Here is a 21,553-nt window from a genome sequence, read left to right as displayed (position 1 = left end):
TCAGTGTCATATCCAATATAGCAAAAACACRGAGATTTCATGACACCGGGATGTCAAATAGGTCGTTAGCAGGGTTTATGGTTAAGAAGGCATATAGCAGTGAGTGAATAGTCACCGCAAAGGCTCTGTCCCATACACATTGTGCACTATCTGGACTTGAACACTTCATTGACGAAGTCGTTAAACTGTGACAGCCAGAGAATTCATTTTAGGGCCACGGGAAACTCAGGTAGACCCATGCAAGAGCGACTGTATGATGACTGTAATGGTCAAAATATTGTGTTTCTCTTGGTGATCTGTGTAGAAATGTGTTTATCAAAAATACATTTCTTATCACATATATAATTATATTTTTATATTAGCTAAGAGCTATGATATAATAAGAGTAGCCATTGATTTGTAATAATGGAACCTTGTGTTCATATCAAAATATGCTACATAATTTTCTACAAATAATTCTGTTGATACTAGAAAAAATATTGTTGCATTGATTAACTTTACAACCTCTGGGAAAAAGTCTGATTCTCAAACACCATGACTTCAGCTACGGACAACCAAACCCTATTACACATTACAGTCCTTATGCAGACGCTCTCCAGAACAGTTGTCAACCATTATGATTAATGAGACTCACACTTGGAGAATTGTTTTAACATTGCATTTTATTATTAATGCATTATCAAAGCCAGAGAATTACATTTTTCTCTGCCCCTGGCACACACGCACACACACACACACACACACAAAGAAAGAAAGAGAATTGACATTCATCTCTCTGTATGATGGAATCAAATGGATTCATAGAGGGCTGACCAGAGGTCCGTTTTATGACTCTCTTCACAATAAGGCCACGTTTCAATGTGTTCACTAACAGTTTTTAAAACACTACACACACTAGTGATTTAAACTATCAACATAAGTATATTTGTCTCTTTCTCTCTCTCTCTTCCACCTTTTCTGTATCATCTGTAGTGAATTAAGTGTTGGGTTTCAAGGCTAAGGTTGCCTGGACAAATCCTCCCATTTCTCTTTCTGTCTCTCTCTCTCTCTCTCTCTCTCTCTCTCTCTCTCTCTCTCTCTCTCTCTCTCTCTCTCTCTCTCTCTCTCTCTCTCTCTCTCTCTCTCTCTCATCAAGAGGCACATGCTGGTGGAGTCAGTAGATCCTCGTTAGGGTTAATCCAGCGAAGACAAGACCACACCGGTTTTAATTAGTCCGAGGCGGCTGGATGAGGGGAACAGGGCCAGGCCAAGGGGGTTGCTCGTAGGGGGGCCGAGGGGGCTGCAGCACAGAACAGGACCTTAATTCAATTTGAGAATGTCTGTTTTGACAGAAGCAAAGAGTTACAAGGGGTGGCAGGAGAACCCACCACACTGTAAGGGTCCCAGATTAGGAACACCGCACCACATTGTATGCGGCTCAGATTAGAAACACCCCTCTCCTCACAAAAGACCAATCCCTCAGCTCAGTTAGTAGATTAGATACAAATCATTACTATATAGGCATTGTGGTGTCAAAAATTTGGAATTAAGTGTTTCCAGATATGCCATAGAAAATACAGTATTGGGGCTAATATCAATAACATGCATGTCAATCTCTCCTGGCTCAAAGTAGAGGAGAGATTGACTTCATCACTTGTTTTTGTGAGAGGAATTCACATATTGAAAGCACCAAACTGTCCGTTCAAACAGCTAACACACTGCTCAGACACCCATACATACCCCACAAGACATGCCACCAGGGGTCTCTTCACAGTCCTCAATTCCATAAAAAACTCTGGGAAACGCATAGTAAAATCAGATWAAAAAAACGGATAAAACAATAACTCATGGCACAACGCGGACTGTGAAGAGACACACACAAACACACGCTTACACACACTCACACACACACTCTAACACACACACTAGACACACACACATTGTAATATTGTAGTATTGTACATTTTATATTGTAAATGTGTAATATTCAGGTAAGGATGTAATAATGTATTGRATGATATATAGTTTTATTTATGATGTAGGCGGTTTTTTGTTTAGATGCAACTGTTTTTATTCATATTTGGACCCCAGGAAGAGTAGCTGCTGCCTTGGCTGTAGCTAATGGGGATCCTAATAAATACTAAATATTGTCTTGTTTCTTGGAAAGCATTGTAGCAATATCACATTGTAGTTCAGTTGGTGTTTTGCCCTTGGGGCCGATTCTAATTCACAAGAAGGGGGTCCATTGTCTGCTGAAATCCYTTATACGTGAGCAAACGTATCATATTTAAGTACTTTAATATATAATAATATATAACATTCTGAGAATGTGGACAATTAATCCAATATCAGATCATAACATGTATTTAAGATGCATAATACAATCAAGTGGTTTAAACTATTTCAGAATTACAGCAAACAACTGCCAAATGGAAACACCACTGCAATCCCTTATTGCGCATTGTTGAACAATGGTAATAAAAAATATCAAAATCAATAAACCTAGAGATGAAGTTAGTGTGTAGTTTAATTACAGATAAAAGCCTATGGTGAGTCTGAGCGAGTAGTGAGGTTCTCCACAGAGACACAAGGCAATATGTTGTATATTTGCATACAGCTGGTGGAGAGTGAGTGAGTAATAATTGTGCATATTAAATAACCCCCTAGGTGTGCTGTATGCATCCACCTCAGCGTTACTGTGTACAACGGGGGGAAACACAACACACAAACCCCACATCACAAGGAGAACCACCAGCAATAGAAAGTTGTATTTTATATTTTTGTTTTAATCCTATCCCAAACCTTACCTTAACCATTCTGAGTTAATGCCTAACCTTAAGAATTTGAAGATAATGCCCAAACTTAATTGGAACAACAACAAAAATTTGACATTTGAAAATCATGAACGTTTAATTCTGGCGTGAGACTGTGAGAGCCTGTAGCTCAGAGGCATGGTTGTGTAGACGCTAGCCTATCTTTTTCAGATAAATTACCATTTGATCCGCTGGTTTCCTGCCATTGATCAAACCCCACACGACCACTCAGCTGATAGACCGGGAGAAACCTGATCGGCAGAGAGTGGCGGAATGAAAGAATGAGAGGAAGGAGAAGAGAAGGGTAAGTCACCACTGCACCTCCTTCCCCCTTCCCTCTCCATGTGTGCTTATCTTTAAACCTCTTCAGGTGTAGACAAAGCTAAAATGCATCTATGTTTCATGATAATCTTTAAAAGGCCTCTTCTAAATGTGTATCTCCCTTCTTCCTGCCATCTCACTACCCTGGATGCTAATTTTCCAAAATCAATCCTTTTCTCTTCTCCAGTCTCTCTCCAGCATGTTTCCCTTTCTCTCTAGCTGGCTTTAGCTGTATTCCTCTATGTTTCTGTGTTAAATGGAGGATGTCAGGTCTACCACCAAAACTGAGTGTCAGTCATATACCGGAGACTGTTTACACTTACACCCTCAGTGCCATAACATMCCCCCCCCCCCCCCAGATGGGTCTGAGTGACAGTCACTCCACTGCCCTAGCCTGGCGGGAGGGCACAACCTGACCCATCTGGTTCTAATCGCCCCCAAACACGGATAGGCAATCCGCTCGCCAGGTCTTGTCCTTGCCAAGAAACCTGCTACATTGCAGATTTCTCTGCCCATATCCACTGTGGTGGCAGGTCAATTTCTGTGAAATTAAAAGATAAATAAAAACAGTCTCATACATTGTTCAAGAGACGTAATATGACAGATTTGCTTTCTGTCTGGACTATCGTGAGACAATATTATTTTGAAAGAAGAAATCATTAGGCCTATTTGTAAATTATCTTAATCACACCGTAGAAGCCAACATTGCAACTCTGAAAGTCAAATATTTTTTTAAGTATTGCCCTGCATAGCCACAGATTTCAAATGTATAACGGCTCATGTAAAATGATCAGTTACCATCCCACTAAGCCATTTAGTCAATGTAACAAACGTACAACTATTCTTTTGCGGTTTTCGATTACATAGCCTACATTGCATATTCATTTTCAACTGTTTCTGTACATTTTTACTTCTGTGGAAGGGAAAGTATTCCCTGTAATATAACCTAAATAGCATAGAACTATTGTATATTGCTAAACAGATTCGGATTGGCCTCTTAGCATGTTTTACTGTTACTAACTATCAGATACAACCTCATACTTCTAGACCTGCTTTAGGCAAACTTTAAAGATCCAGTTCAAATGGTTAGTTCATCAATAAAGTCGTATGATTGATTGATTCAGCTAAAAAAAACTATTGAATGTTTGTTGTTATACAGAGACAAAAGATACCCTGACAAACCAAGCAAGACTGATCATCAACAATTGGTCTAAGTAACAAATCTAATGACAATACATGAAAACCCATTCCTAATCTTTACATCACTGTTTTGTTTTTTATAGTAAGTTGAATGCACCTGGTAAAACCAAACTTTTTTCACTTCCAAGCCATGAGTAAAACAGTGGAGGAAGAGGACGAGAGACAAGACAGATGGGTTTCATGGAGGAAGCTGGATCAGTGCAGAGAACAATAAATACCTGGCTGAAGCTGGAGATTGGGGGTGGGGTTAGCCATTGTTTACAGTGAGTATCCTGCTGGAGGTGTGATGTTAAGAGTAGGCCTCCCCTCTTATGCCCAGGTGATCTCTCTCTGCTGCCAGCTGCCATGGAAACAGAGAAGATACAAGTCAAGTGAGTGCCATGTCACATTGAAATAAAGAGACCCTAATATTTGACATAATATTGGCAATTTTTATTGTTCAACATCACAAAAAACGAATCAGTAGCCTAATCATATTTCCTGCAGCATCATATCAATTGGTGTAGGCCTATATTTACTGTAACCTAGACCTATGCTCATCTAAAAACCTAGGAGTTTATGCCTTTAGCAGGCCAATGTAGGCAAATGGGTTAATGAGCTAGGCTACATTGCTTTCCCTTTTTTATGCAGTGAGTGACCAAATTCTCTCTATTTTATATATATATATATATATATGCCTGCATGGAAACAGGCCTAATGTCTAGTCTGCCAAATCATTCGAATGACAGGATTGGAATAAAATAAAGCCTGAAGTAGATATATATTAGGCTACAACATTATTTACCCAAGTGGCAAGGTTTCTATCCAATTGSGGACAGATTTTCATGCAAATATTCTAGAATCAGCATAAAAACAGTACGCGCATTTTTCCAACAGATATGGGTTTCCATCAAATAGATTTTTTGCGGATAAAGATCACTGCGTTATGAGGTAGTGCACACAAAATGCACTTTTCGCTTAAGTTTTCATGTACCGAATAAAAATCTGAAGTTAAATATGTTTCTATTGCATTTTTAACTCTACCAATAGTTTATCTCAAAAACTGTTGCGTCAAATAGAAAATGTGTCTACTCTGGTCTTGGAATGTGCGCTCTAGCCAACAGCTGGCAGATACAGTGCTGGTAGGCTGTGGCGGTAGGCTAGTCTACATGATGAGATGAATATGGATATTGAGCGAGAATATTTTTCTACGTCAAATGGCAGTCAAGCATCAATCATCATGTCTCTAGAATAAGATCCTCGATATTTATTGGAAAGGAGCATCACGATAACCATCGAGCACATTCACCATATTGTGAAGTTCATCATAATTTATTTCATATGTAGCCTAATAAACTGCATTGTTTCCCAAGTTCTAGTGGGAGGACTACACACCATATCATCGCATGACTCCAAATTGACTTCGATATGATAGTTATTATATCAATATTTTCGCAAAAAGGAGTTTCCACCGCCATTTCTCGCACAATACATTTTAGGACACAAAAAAATCCCACCATGTCAAATGAACAATTATCTGTTGGCATTTATAAAATTGTACCGAAACTTCCTGTTTGACTTTACTCTCATAAAAACTCTAGATGTGGTTTGTGATGGGCAAAAAATAAAATCTCTGTAGAATATTTGAAATGCATAGCCTGATTGTCCACCAGGGCAGGCGGGAAGTCGTCTCTACTCACGCGCGCCTTTGAATCAACTCATGGCTCTAGCCAGRCAGTATCGCGGTCGACGCTGCAACTTGAAAGAACGACACAAAAGGATGAAAAAATATCAATGTAGGATAACACATGACAAGACAGGACTGATGGAAACAGAACATTTGTCAGTAAACTTTCCAAATGTTGACAAAACAAAGGTGGGATATTTAAGGATGAGAGAAATGGCGATGGAAACGCCATTATGCGCAAATATTGATAGCCTATAATAACCATTATATCGAATTAAACTTGGAGTTASGCGAAGATATTATGTTGTCCCACTAAGACTCGGGAAAACATGCAGTTTATTAGGCTAGATTGAATAAATTATGATAAACTTCACAGGGTGATGAAAGTGCATTGTGATGAGCTTGATGCTTCTTTCCAATAAATATCTACGGTCTTATTGCGGTGACATGATGAGCGATGTTTGGCTGCCGTTTGACATCTCGCTCTCGTCATGTAGGTAGCCTAACCACACGGTATCTGCGAGCTGTTGGCTATAGAGCGCGCATACCAAGACCAGAGATTCTCTACAGCAAGATTTCTTCTTAGAAAACCATTAGTAGAGTTAAAAATGCGACTGAAACCCATTTAAATGTAACTGCAAATGTTATTTTTATGTGCCCTACGTCATCACACACAGACTGTTATCCGCAACAAGTCAATTTAATTGAAACACATCTCTAGTGGGAAAAGATTTTAGAATACTCACATGAAAATCTCTCGGCAATTGGATGGAAGCCTAGCTACTGTCTATCACTTTGAAGGGAGAAAAAATATTTTGATGAGGCTAAATTAAGCATGAAAATCCACGCATTGTGGTGCGCACGTGGTCCCAAAAATATGCATAATGTGGTCTGAAGCATAGGTTACAGGTTGTGTTCTTGAGTGCCAGGTCGATTTAAAATAGCCTTTCTACTGTGTCAAATAAATTAAATTTGAAACAGACTCATCTTTATCTAATGCCAATMTAGTTTTAAGACTAGAACTATGAATGTAGGTTATACTGTACATTTGTTTGAGTGAAAGTCAACGGACAGACTATGCACTGAGCATGCATGGACTAGAAGCTTCTGCACAGGTAGTCATGCACATTATTCAAGAAGGTGTAGTTAAAATGTTTGTTCACAGTTTTTGGCCATTTGATGCACTGTTTTTGTAGGCTACCACATTAGATTGCAGCATGCATTGCAATGGATACAAATAATGAATGCCATTGTCTTTCCTCTCTCCATATGGTGGATTTCTTTGTGACAAGTTGACATTTATAAAGGGTAATCCCTTATTTTAGTCTTTCAGCATTTAATTCCTCTTTCTTTCTCTCATGGAGTTTCATCCCCTGTCTCCTTRTGAGTTGAGGAATAGGCTACAGACAGAAAGCTTTTTGCAGGGTTTAGATGTCTTGAAAAACAACTCAATGTAGACAGAGTACCCAATAAAGTGGCAGTAGATAAGCCAGTGGTGGGCGTGAGTTGGGCTCTTCTGCCTGTGAAGACACTGAATCCAGGCTTGGCCGAGATGAGGATGAGCTGCACTTCACCAAAGCTCTCTGTTCCTAAAATAAACATCTGCTCTGCTGATAAATTATGTGTGTGTGTGTGTGTGTGTATGTGTGTGTGTGTGTGTGTGTGTATGTATGTGGTGTGTGTGTGTTGTGTGTGTGTGTGTGTGTGTGTGTGTGTGTGTGTGTGTGTGTGTGTGTGTGTGTGTGTGTGTGTGTGTGTTGAGGGAAGAGAGTTGAATCTTTGTCTCACAATCCCTTATTAACTGGCATTTTATGAACTGTGATTTCACATCAGCATAACAGACAGGGAGTTGCCTGAGGGAGGTGTTGGTGCCTCCTCGGCTCCATATTTACTATATTCTGAGATAATAGACTGATAATGAATTCACTCCGAGTCAGAAACCATTTTTAATAAAAGATAAATTCCATCTCACACTCAGCTATTGCCAAGTGTGGCCCGCCATCCCTCTCCTCTGGGACTGAAAATGCAATCTGATGACATTATCTTCCCTTTCTAACAGTTATTGTTATTTATGTTGTTATTACAGGTTTTCACACCGGATGAAACGACATTTATGGTGACTAAGACGTGCAGAAATGAAACCATTGAAAAAATTGAATGAGGTGAGCTGAATGATTTATTATGCTATGCTATGATTTATTGTAATTTACTGAATTACACACACACAAAAACACACACACGCACACACACATGCACACACACACAAAAACACTTGTTTAGAAGTGAGGAGGGGTGAACAGCTCCTAAGTGAGCAGCCTCCATTAGAGAGGTAATACAACATTTCTCAGTGAGGAGTGACACTGCTCATCATCACCTATCATTGGCTTTTGCATTACTGATTTGGAACCAGAGATTATATGGGTCAACCTTTTCTATGAGGAGCAGAAAGCAAAGTAAAGAATAACTTAAACACAATGTAGCACTGAAACCCTATGTGGAACATAAATCTAATATAGTCACTTTGAGTTACGTCCCTGACCTCACTTGCCCAAATTCTAACCAACTGTATAAATGGATTACAGTGTGTTTAAGAACTTACGCAGTGTTGGTCACCCTTGGAAAATGTAATTTTCCTATGTAAATAAATGATTTCATGTAGTGCAACATTTCCCTTAATTCACCTCGAAAAACTTTCTGCTAACCAAAAGTTATGCAAAGGAAATGAGGTGATTTTATTTTCCATGCTTGCAAAATAATTGCTACATTATTTGTTGAAGGTAATAAATGTCATGCCCAGAACATTACTTTTTATACCCATGACCAATCTATATAACCAATGCTACCCATTGGTCCTGAAAACACACAGAAACATGTAGTAAGTAGCCTATTGGATAGGAATAGCCGATCACGAAGCAACAGACACCAGAGCTCTCGCTTCTCACATTTCTCCACAACTATTCAAATCTCCCATAAGGCCCATTATTTAGGCTGTTAGCTAAACTCTGCTAATTCAGCCTTTCCTCTGAAAATAAAGCAGAGCATAATTTAAAGCTTACAGAGATCGCTGTGGCATAAAATCAAAATGAAGCAGTTATAATGGTCATTACTTATTGGGATATTTAGCTTTTTATGTTACCCCCCCAAAATTCTGAGCAGTTCATATTTCCCATGTGATAAAAAATCAATTGTATCATCTCATATGACACTGGTTCAAAGGCAGTAAATTAGATAGCAACACCAAGGGTAGTAGGTTTGATTGCTTCTGGGGCCACATGACTGTACTGTAAGTTGCTTCGTTAAAAGCGTCTGTTAAATGGCATATATTATTATTATTATGATATATTAACCATTTACACTCGTGGGAATTGGCCTAAATGGATAGGGCTAAATTGAAATGTTTTAAAGAGAATAAATATAAAAAGCATAGGGAACAGTTTGGAGATAATGGGAAAATTATTAGACCAAGGTTCACCTGACATAAGACTGAATCCAAATATTACACGGTTGATTTTATGTGCATTTTACATTTACTGTACATTTCGCTGCATTTGTTGATAACAAAATCTGAAAATACTTTGGATACATTCAGTAATATGATAAGAATAATCCTGGAAAATGTGGGGTAGGTGCAACAAAAGTTTAAAAAATGACAAGGGTTTGAGTGACAGGACTAACTGATGTCCCCAAGTGGCTACACACCACTCCAAAGTGTGCACAGTTCCTAAGTAATTTCAATGCACTTTTATGACTCAAAAAAGAGTCTTCAACTACAAGGTACTTTTTTTTGCTTTCCTACCTGTGCCGTTGAGGAACTAGAGCAAGCACACTTGTAGTTGTTTAGTTTGTAACACAACCCTGCATCCCCGCCATCACACAATTACTGTTGTTGTTTACGAAATCCCAGAATTGTCCTTTATAAATCTCAATCTGGGTCGGGTGGGCTTGTTCTATTACCAACATGACTAGCTAAGTTATAAAATACGATCTTACAGTGTTAGGCTTTCACAAGGCGATTCAGAGAAAGAGGCCGTCATTTTGGTGTGCATAGAAAGTAGTCATAGAAAGGAGTCATCATGAGTGCATTCAGGTGCAGGCTCATTCTGTTCAGAACAACCTAGGATATGACGCCTTGTCATCTTGCAACTGTACATCAAACATAGTGATCATAAACATTGACATTGTATATGACCTGAGTTTTATGATATGGAAATGTGAAGTGCACATTTGGACTCACGCATGTTTGGCTTGTATGACATCAAAGCGGTATTTATTATAATCCTCAACGCCTCATCTTTCTAAATACATAGAGTCCTCTTAATGTACAGCATTTCCCTCACTCAGACAACAACAAAAAATGCTCAATTAGCAGGAGGGATGGGGGCAACTTTTTGTTGAATGCAGTGCTCAAGTTCAGAACGGCTGTTAGTCAAAACCCATACAGAGCTGTGAAGRGCAGAGCCAGAGCTCTGACGTCATGTATAGCATGGTACTACGTTCCAATTTAGGCGCTTATTAGTACCCATATCTGCCATTGTCAACCCGTATTCAGGTAAGAGTGTAAAGGGCTACCGCAGAGTATCAAACGTATCGCTCCATGTGCCCCACTGTTGTTTTATGGCCCAATTTATAATTTAATACACTTCATTAAAAGTCAACAAAATTCAGCATTTTTTATATAAAATGTATACAATCTGCTTTATAAAGACCATTACCCACAATCCTACTAATTGACACAAAGTTGAGGAGGACAATAATTTTCCTTTCAACTGTGGTCGAAAGATATCCCTTTAACTGTAACAGACATGTATGATGCATCACTCAGACCCATCCCTCTCCACTAATGCAGAGCTAATGCAGGGAACAGGGGCTTGTTTTTATTACCGCGTGTCCGAGTGTTTGGACAATCCCTCGATTTACAAAAGCCACGTTGACAGGCCTCCTCATTGAGCCAAGCCCCTACAGATGTCCAAACACCAGCTAATGTAACCAGCAGGACCTCATACGAGGCCCATACGAGGCCCATACGAGGCCCATCGTGACAGCAGAATAAGAAATGGAGGACAGAGTAAAGTCACTCAAATGGAATGGCTGATTAGTTCACACCAGGATGGAAATGGGGAGTTTAATGTAACCCTGCGGTCTGACAGATATAAACAGACGGGGCCATCTTCAGCCATGGGTAATCCTAAGAGGCTCATTTGTGTATCTCACACCGCAGAAACAGTTTTGATTAATCGTGTGACCTTTGACCCCAATGACTGATGACAACAGAGGAAAAAATGCAGCCAACGGAATCTCGCATTACATCCTGTTTGTGTGCGGGGTCGGTCCGCTGTTAATCTGTACATTATCTGATACACTCTGACAGTCTACGCAATGCAATATCTCRAMGGGTTACAGTAAACCCCAACACACCCCCAACACATGGGTAAAGAAGGTTGATAACATATTATTTGATAAAATAAGAAACAATGTCTTACGTCAAAGTCAAACAACATACAGTACATTTTAGCATGTATTCTTTTTTCTATTTAGATAAATTATTATATTTTTGAATTACACAATACATTATACATTACATTTTTCATTGCATTTCACATTAATTTGCAGTAGCAATACACATATAATCCATGGTATATTTACATTGACTAAGAACACAAGCCAAATATCCCATTTGAGAAACATCTGCAGTGCAGACTCAATATCTCCTGTCATGAAATGCATACTTCTGTTCGACTAGATGATTAGCAGTCCCATATTGCATTAGATTTTACACTGTTCATACTAATGTCAGTTTGACTATAGATTAGAATTTATGGACAAAATTACAAAGAACTATTTTTAATTTTTTTATTGTATATTAGCTTTTTAAAATAACAACTTTGGAGTAATTGGATATATACACTATATATACAAAGTATGTGGACACCCCTTCAAATTAGTGGCTATTTCAGCCACACCCATTGCTGACAGTTGTATAAAATTGAGCACACAGCCATGCGATCTCCATAGACAAACATTGGCAGTAGAATGGCCTTACCGAAGAGCTCAATGACTTTCAACATGGCACCTTCATAGGATGTCACCTTTCCAACAAGTCAGTTTGTCAAATGTCTGCCCTGCTAGAGCTGCCCTGGTAAACTGTAAGTGCTGTTTTTGTGAAGTGGAAATGTCTAGGAGCAACAACGACTTAGCTATGAAATGGTAGGCCGCACAAGCTCACAGAACGGGACCGTTGAGTGCTGAAGCGCATAGTGCGTAAAAATCGTCTGTCCTCAGTTGCAACACTCACTACCGAGTTCCAAACTGCCTCTGGAAGCAAAGTCAGCACAAGAACTGTTCATTGGGAGCTTCATGAAATGTGTTTCCGTGGCCGAGCAGCCGCARACAAGCCTAAAATCACCATGCGCAATGCCAAGCGTCGACTGGAGTTGCCGCCATTGMACTCTGGAGCAGTGAAAACGTGTTCTCTGGAGTGATGAATCACGCTTCACCATCTGGCATTCCGTCGGACGAATCTGGGTTTGGCGTATGCCAGGAGAACACTACCCGTCCGAATGCATAGTGCCAACTGTAAAGTTTGGTGGATGAGGAATAATGGTCTGGGGTGGTTTTTCATGGTTCGGGCTAGGCCGCTTAGTTCCAGTGAAGGGAAATCTTAACGCTACAGCAAAAAACTACATTCTAGACGATTCTGTACTTCCGACTTTGTGTCAACAGTTTGGGGAAGGCCCTTTCCTGCGAGCGCCATACAGAAATGGTTTGTTGAGATCAGTGTGGAAGAACTTGACTGGCCTGCACAGAGCCCTGACCTCAACCCCATCAAACACCTTTGGGATGAATTGGCCTAATCGCTTAACATCAGTGCCCAACCTCACTAATGCTCTTGTGGCTGAATGGAAGCAAGTCTCTGCAGCAATGTTCCAACATCTAGTGGAAAGCCTTTTACTTTGAAAGGAATCACTGAGTGCAAACAAATGCTCCTCCTGTTTCCAATGTGTAACAAAACATTTCTGCGGACATTGTGGTATTGAATAAAGTTTCAATGCCGTTTATTTTTAATCTAGGCCCTTAGCTAATGTACAGTAATACAGGCTTTTAATGGAGGGGAAACACCACCTTTTGGCCCAGAGAAAAAATGGCTTTGAGAAAATCAATGGGACATTTTACTCAAATTTCACAGATTTCAGTGAGTGACTTATATGCGGCAGCACACTCTTAACTCTGCACTCTATCATAAAGAAAAGTATTGAAACAAAATATGTTTTCTTTCATATAACTTATTTTTCAATATACAATATTGACACAATTATTGAACGCTGTAATGACAGGACTATTGGAGAACCAAACCCAGGACATAATACATAAACTATTTAGTTTGGTGTCTAGTATAGTCATGTGTGCTATAMTTCTGCTGTCTAACCCATGTCCTTTACCTCCAGATCACATTTCTGCTGTCCTGCACGCATCACAAACAGGTTATTACATGTGCAGTTTCTATGAGCGTGAAAACCTTTTAAGCTTGTTTCTTTGTTTCTAGTAGTTACCAGTATTTCTTTGTTTCCCGTAGTTACCATAATGTTCATTAGATATACAGTAAATATAGTTAGAAGAATGTATATAATACTAAGTGTTGAGGTATTGAGAACAGTACAATGGAAATGAAAGCATGACATTACTTTTATCCTCCTTGCAAATATATTCTTCATTCTATCATTCTGTCAGAAACTGGAGCAAATTGTGACCTTTTTGGGACACTGTAACTATGCATGTGCCTTAAAATATCCCTGTTGCTCTTTGGCCAGCAGGATAGAGTCACACACAAACAGGCCATGTCATCTTCCTACATAGAGGTTGTTTGTGAAACCCGCTCTGGAAAAACTGACCCTGTCCTGCAGGCTCAACTTGTTTTTTTTGTTTCGTTTTTTTAACAGCGGAGAAAAATATAACACAGTGGAACATTTTAAATATGACCTGTTCATAAATGCAAAACATTTATGAACGTTTTTCCTCTCGGAAAATGTGTGCGAAATTAGCAAATGTTTGGTGCATACTGCTGTAAATATGATTGGATTCAATACAATCATGAATCAGAATTCAGAAGGTATTCACACCCCTTGAATTTTTTCATTTTTTTTGTGTTACAGCCCGAATATTTTTTTTTTTACAAATGTATATTTTGTATCACTGGCCTACACACAATACCTATAATGTTAAAGTGGAATTATGTTTTTAGAAGTATTCATCCCCTTTGTTATGGCAAGCCTAAATAAGTTTATGAGTAAAAGGTTGCTCAACAAGTCACATAATAAGGTGTCTGGACTCACTCTGTGTGCAATAATTATGTTTAACATGATTTTTGAATGACTACCTCATCTCTGTACCCCACACATACAATTATCTGTAAGGCCCTTCAGTCGAGCAGTGTATTTCAAACAAAGATTTAACCACAAAGACCAGGGAGGTTTTCCAATGCCTCGCAAAGAAGGGACCCTACTGGTAGATGGGTCAAAATCTAAAAAAGCAGACATTGAATATCCCGTTGAACATGGTGAAGTTATTAATTACACTTTAGATGGTGTAACAATACCCCCACTCACTACAAAGATACAGGCGTCCTTCCTAACTCACTTGCCGGAGAGGAACTAAACCGTTCAGAGATTTCACCATGAGGCCAATGGTGACTTTAACACAGTTACAGAGTTTAATGGCTGTGATAAGAGAAAAGGAGGATGGATCAATAACATTGTAGTTACTCCACAATACAAACTTAAATGACACAGTGAAAAGAAGGAAGCCTGTACAGAATAAAKATATTCCAAAGCATGCATCATGTTTGCAATAAGGCAGTACAGTAAAAATGTGGCAAAGAAATTAACTTTATGTCGTGAATACAAAGTGTTATGTTCTGGGCAAATCCAACACAGCACATCACTGAGTAACCACTCTTCATATTTTCAAGCATGGAGGTGACTAGGAGTTTTTTAGGATAAAAAGAAACGGAATAGAGCTAAGCATAGGCAAAATCCTTGAGGAAAACTTGGTTCAGTCTGCTTTCCAACAGACACTGGGAGACAAATTAACCTTTCAACTGGACAATAACCTAAAAGACAAGCCAAATATACACTGGACTTGCATACCAACACGACATTGAATGTCCCTGAGTGGCCTAGTTACAGTTTTGACTTAAATCGTCTTGAAAATACTTTAAAATGGCTGTCTAGCAATGATCAACATCCAACTTGACAGAGCTTGAAGATTTAAAAAAATAATAATGTACAAATATTGTACAGTCCAGGTGTACAAAGCTCTTAGAGACTTACCCAGAAAGACTCACAGCTGTCAAAGGTGATTCTAACATCTATTTACTCAGGGGTGTGAATACTTATGGAAATTAGATATTCCTGTATTTAATTTTCAAAAATGGAATACTTATTGAAGGCACTATATATATGCTGCAGGTTTCATTTCTATATGTTTAGGACGTGTTTTGGTTTATTTTGAGTTCATTTGACTGCCCTGCCTCCTGATATTATCTCTATTTATTGARTTATTTGTTCATTCTTCTGTATGACTTTGATTTTCCCCCCAGCGACTGTTTGTTGAATGATTGTCCATGCTACTGATTTGTTTCATAAKTAAACGTTTCAAACTAAACTCCCTCCATGAAAATGGTGGTTCAGTTGAGCAAAGCAAAAACAGCCTGCTCATCCTGAAATTGAGACATCACCGTAACCTTTCTTCTAGGACACACACACACGTGTGTGCTCGTACACGAGAAGACAATTTTTTTTAAACTAAAACATGCTTGCAACATACAGTATTTCCCAGTACCTATTTCTGTACTGTATGTGAAATATACTTACATATGTACATCAATATATTTTGAATAGCAGATTATTTTTCTGAATATTCCAGAATCAATTTAGCCACATACTTAACCAAACACACTAGCACACTCTGGCACACTGGCTGGCCTGTAGTGAGACAAACACCAGCAGCACACCCTCCAACTGCCCCTGAGGCAGCACAGTGCTACTGTACCCCTAACAAGCCACAGGGATTAAATGACTGTCTAGTGTTGGGATTCAGAACGGATTGAGTGTTGGCAATCATGCTTGTGCCAAAAATGAACTTTGGTCAAAACCAGACACAGAAACATAGAGGCTATTGTGCTGTGTGTACACACCCACAGAGGAGTTTACAGTAGTGGTGAGAGAGGGAGAGAGAGATAMAGAGAGGGGGGAGTAAGGAGAGAGAGAGAGAGAGAGAGGAGACAATGGAGTAAAATAGAGGGGGAGAGGAAAGGAGAGTTTGCCTAGGATCGATCTGCTCACCGTTGGGACTGTGCTAACAGCCTCTAGCTCTCAGGTGTCCAGTCGATAGCTGATGCATTAGTCTGCTGATATGCGCTGGTTTTGGTTTAAACACACATTTTCTTAATACAACATGACCCCATTTCCCCCTATCATTAATCATGTAACCCGATTTATGCCGTCCCTCTTTGCCTCTGCGTTTCATTTGGCCTGTCAGACCTCTTTCTTTTCCCTGCGCCAGGCACCGTGTAAACTCTGGAGGACGAGCGGCCTCTGATGTCGTTGCGGTTGGGAATGATTGCAGCTGTATGATCCTTTATTTTTTTTGAGTTTCGAGGAAATATTGCCCAGGCAGTTGCATTACTGTATGACTAATTTTAGCCTATGCTCAGAGATATGGTTGGTAGAAGCGAGCAGGAGAGAGACTGTCCTTCAAAAGATTGAAGGGGGAACTGAATATTCAAGAACCAAAATAGGGGTACACAAGCTATGAGAATGCAATGCTTTGGGTTCTGCTGTGGAGCAAATCATTTGGGGGTTGTGTGCTAGTGATGGGAAGTTCGCTTATTTTTACTAACTCTGATCTTTTCGACTCGTTCAGTCAAAAGAACAAATCTTTTGACTCATTTCGCTCATTTGAGTCAGCAATGCATATAGCACGCAGGACCCTCTACCGGCGAACGATGAACTGAAAACTCAAAAGATTCATGATTCTACAAGCCTCTTGTTCACATGTTGTTCACCATAAGGGGCTTATTGGAGCTGTCATTTGTGACTGAGACTTGTAAAAGTGTGCTTTAAACAATGTATATTTGTTGATTGTTTGGCATACAAATAAGATTATTTATTGAATCTTGATACATTTGAAACGAGGTCTAGTTATGGCCATAACCGGACTAGATTGTGAACGATTCTTGGAGGAATGCATTGCTTGACTACCATAACGGTTATGAGCACCCTCATGGCAGGTGCTCATCACCCTCATGGCAGTCAAGCAATGACTTTTCGTCTATCTATGCTGCCTTCATGATCGGAGCACGTCTCCGGAGCCACTGAGCTGGAGGAGCGAGTGTTAATCCTGCTGTAGACCTAGTCACTGTGGCCAGCAGGTCAAACCAACAACTYAAATGAACGAGTCACTCAGAAAAATTCATCATGACTCTCGAGTCAGTAAAAAAAAGAACGAATCGTTAGCGAACTGCACATCACTAATGTGTGCGGAGATGGAGCTTGTATGATTACCATGACCACATATGGACAGACGGGATACTAAGACTTAGGGCCCAAATTTCCCAAATTCTCTGTTTTGTTTTTCCAGGTTTACGTTGATCCCAAATTTTTCAGGTTTTCGCTCTCAAAATCACCGTTTTTTATTTATAGAAAAACAACAAAATTGGATGTTGTAAGTCCACAACAACGCTTAAACAACATCATGAGACCACTTTTGAGCTCTGGGAAAAATATAAGACATTTAGATTTTTTTGTGTAGTTACCCTTTAATGCAAATATACACCAGCAAGAGACTGTTGTTTGGTTAGTGATGTTTCTGTAGCAGTCATGTGGTTGCAGAGTTTATGAAGCAAATGGCCACCGAATTGATGCAAATAATCATGATATCTTTCTGCCAGGTAGGCTACTTTGTAGTTAACATTTAATTGAGAATGTTTTTGGGAAAACCTTTCTATCTCCACCAGAAGAAGGTTATCATTAACATCATGCTAATTGCTACACAAGGTGTACACACACACACAGACAGGGGCAMTCCTGTGCCATTTCAGAAAGTTGCAGGAAAATACATATCACTGATGCATTTTGTTCATGTCTTATGATTAACTTGGGCACATTAATGACATTTCTAATACAAGTTCAATACATTTAGTTGATTTCCTACTAATTTCAATAAATTATTTAATATTGTTGAATTCCATTTTTATGTCTGGATTCTGTGATTCCGTCCACGTTCTACACAACGTGGATTTTCTAGGGCCCTAAACACTGTCTACCACTGTGACATTATGTTGACGGGATGTGTCCCATGTGTGTAGTGTCTGTCTTGTGGTTAGGACAAACGGTATACGGCGACATCGTTCAGAGCCCCCTACAAGCCCATTTCCCATGAGGCATCTCACTGTAAACATTCRCCTTGCTGTGTTTACCTCTAATAAATCGCTCTGCTTCGTCTTCTATGGCTAATTGGCTTAGTGCTCGACATTCAAGCCCACCCCACACCACCCCTCTCCGCCCAACAGGCCTCCTGCTCTTTTTCTGCTCTACACATTTTTCAGAAGTTCCACTATGACTAAATATTTCTGCTGCTGCGGTGGTGGCGTTTCACTGGGAATTTGTCTTCATTTCCCCTGTTGGCTGGTTTGTTTATGAACGTAAACACAGCACCCTGGGAACATGGAAAAAGGCCTGATCTTCTTGTCTAATTAGATCTCAGTGCAACGAGAGCTAGAGCAGCGGTTTGTACCTCGTGGGGTTAAGGGCACAGACAGCACTTCAGTGAATCATCTGAGAGTAGAACGCTATTGGAACTGGGCCAACCGAGCTGACCTTCAGGTACTGACTGACAGACTGTAGCTGCATTGTGTTCTGTGAGTCCAGTGTAAGCCTAAGTGAGTCAGGGGGTAGGACTGGCCTCACTGTGGTATAGCCAAGGTGGGGCCATGACTGAGGGGTATGTCACACGCTTGCTGGTTGGTTCGGCAGGGTCTTGCCCAGGTTTCTAATTGCCGGTGTCAGAACACAGGAAGTGGGGAAACCAGAGTCTGGAGTGTGTGGGACCCAGGGGCCGGAGCGCACCAGGTCAGACTGGGTTTATATGCCTGTCACTTTGTCACCGATATCCCCATAGCGTCTGTCACTCGCCACACACATGCACACATAGATGCGGGCACACACACACACACAGAAGTGACACAGACGCATACACAGAGATAATTGGTATCTGCCAGTCAGAAAGACAGATAAAGTACTTTGAGAAAGCCAGCTTTGTTCATTCCTTCAATATTAGTTGGCCATTTTCCTTTCCATTTCACCCCTATCTCTTTTGATGATTCCCTGATGCAATGTGGTGATTGTGGTCTCTAACTAATTCTAGTCATAGCATATCAATTATTTCATTTGTTTGTTCCTATAAAACTAATCTCTATGAACACCAAGACTACAACACAATGCTGATTGCTTGTAAACAGGTTGAATGTATTCAGAGTGCTTTGTTACAGACTTTGGAGCTGTACCAAAGGATAGCATTTCCCACAAGAACAGGAGAAAAAGTTATGTTTTTTTGTTGTTTCCCCCTAAAAGAAACCCTGTCGAACAAAGAGCAGAGTTGTGGAAGTACCAAAGGTTTACATGCTGTTGTGGTGAAAGCAAATATACAATTACCTGAAGGGGATATCATGAGCAACCAACGAATGGTATTTAGATACAAGAGGGAATGCACACAAACACACACACACATACACACACACGCACGCACACACGCACGCACACACACACAGGATGGTATTTCAATCCACAGCCTGGACAGCATGGAGTTTTCAGTGAGCTGTCTGTGTGGTTTCCTGTGAAAGCCAAGCAGTTGATTCATCATTCAACTGCCACAATGGGCCTGATACACGATACCTACCAACACACATACATACTCACGCTCACACACAGTTTTTTTGGCATAATATAATGCATGCATATCTTAGGTGTGAAATTTTCACAATATGTGCTTTCACTTTTATGACAAAATAATACAGAATATGAGCGAACACAGGAAAGGGTCCTTTAGCGCTCACTCCATGTGGCCCAGGCTGACTTCACTGATGTGTGGGAGGCTGGCTGTTAGACGAGTGCTTGCTGCTGCCCATTGACACCCACAGAAGTCTATGCCGGCTGTAAGTATTGAATTTAACTGTAGCTCTGATGTATTTTCGGGCCACCACACTCAATCCTGAATCGGGCTGCTATCGACTCAGGGGCTGTAGTTTCCTTTCTCCTGCCGATAGACATAGGCCTCGCTCAAATAGCCCAGACACTCTGATCAATGTGGGCCGTAAGTAGCAATCCCCACCCTGCCTCTTAACTGACACAGGGGCACTTGAGCCCAAGAGGTCCCATCTTGTTAACATAGATTTCCTCATCAGTGGCTCTCTGGTCCAATGGACAGAGGGGCTGACTGACCCACTATTTAAGACCAGGACGCCAATCAGGGTCCTCCACACTGGACGGGCCAAGCCGCCAATCAATGTCCTCCACACTGGACAGGCCAGGCCACTATTTCACGGTCCTCCACAGTGGACGGGCCTGGCCAGCAATCAGGGTCTTCCACACTGGACGGGACTGGCCCCCAATCAGGGTCCTCCACACTGTCTGGACGGCAGGTCTGAGTGCGCTCAAACAGAGGGGTAACAGTGGCTGTATTTTTGGCAGCTAGTCACAGTAATAGCTGTAGCTTCTGTATTTGTCTTGACTGTATCAGCTACAGTAGGTATGGAAGTGGACTTCTGTATTTGTCTTGACTGTATCAGCTAACAAGTATGTGTTGAAGTGGACTTCTGTATTTGTCTTGACTGTATCAGCTACAGTAGGTATGGAAGTGGACTTCTGTATTTGTCTTGACTGTATCAGCTACAGTAGGTATGGAAGTGGACTTCTGTATTTTTTGTCTTGACTGTATCAGCTACAGTAGGTATGGAAGTGGACTTCTGTATTTGTCTTGACTGTATCAGCTACAGTAGGTATGGAAGTGGACTTTTATTGGCGATTGTGACAGATTGATATATCATCTGCCATACTTATTTGTTACTCTGTTGCATGAGATACACTTTCTAGTTGTACACCCATTGCCACTAACATGCAGTCTGACTGAAAACAGTAGGTGTTCTTTCTGCTTGTCTGGAAACCCTACCGCTCACCTTCCTATGAAGGCCTTAGAGCATCCGTAGCCAATGCAGCTCTCTGTACCATCTATTCTCTCTCACGCTATTTGTCCCGGAACACATCAGCCCTACCTAAACCTCACCAGAAATGCTCCTTCTCTTTCCAAACCCTGTCTACCTCCTTACCCCCAGACTAGTTAGTGGTCTGGGGTGAATGATTCCCAATAGTTACCCTCTCTCCTTGCCAACCCTCCATGAAGCGCCCTCTTTCTACACTAAAACCACCCACCCAGCTCTATCCTGGCAAAACACACACACGCTTTGGGACGAGCAGCAAATTCCTGAGGGCTATCGGATTTCCCGTTGCCATGGCGACGGGGTGGG

At 40.5% G+C, this 21,553-nt stretch overlaps 1 long non-coding RNA gene across 1 annotated transcript in view; it reads right to left on the bottom strand.

The window, feature by feature from the left end:
- Window positions 1-1,251: 1,251 nt before the first annotated feature.
- The window catches only part of LOC111968045 (uncharacterized), a 42,776-nt gene continuing 22,474 nt past the window's right edge, over window positions 1,252-21,553 (bottom strand). The window contains exons 4-5 of the long non-coding RNA XR_002877823.3: window positions 4,532-4,653; window positions 1,252-1,319 (exon numbers count right to left, since the gene is read on the bottom strand). This is a non-coding gene — a long non-coding RNA (uncharacterized lncRNA). The remainder of the gene's footprint in view (window positions 1,320-4,531; window positions 4,654-21,553) is intronic.

Source organism: Salvelinus sp. IW2-2015, linkage group LG8 (genome assembly GCF_002910315.2).
Source record: "Salvelinus sp. IW2-2015 linkage group LG8, ASM291031v2, whole genome shotgun sequence".
NCBI lineage: Eukaryota > Metazoa > Chordata > Actinopteri > Salmoniformes > Salmonidae > Salvelinus > Salvelinus sp. IW2-2015.
Note: the sequence above shows the minus strand (reverse complement) of the source record. Positions and strands in the feature narration are given on the sequence as shown.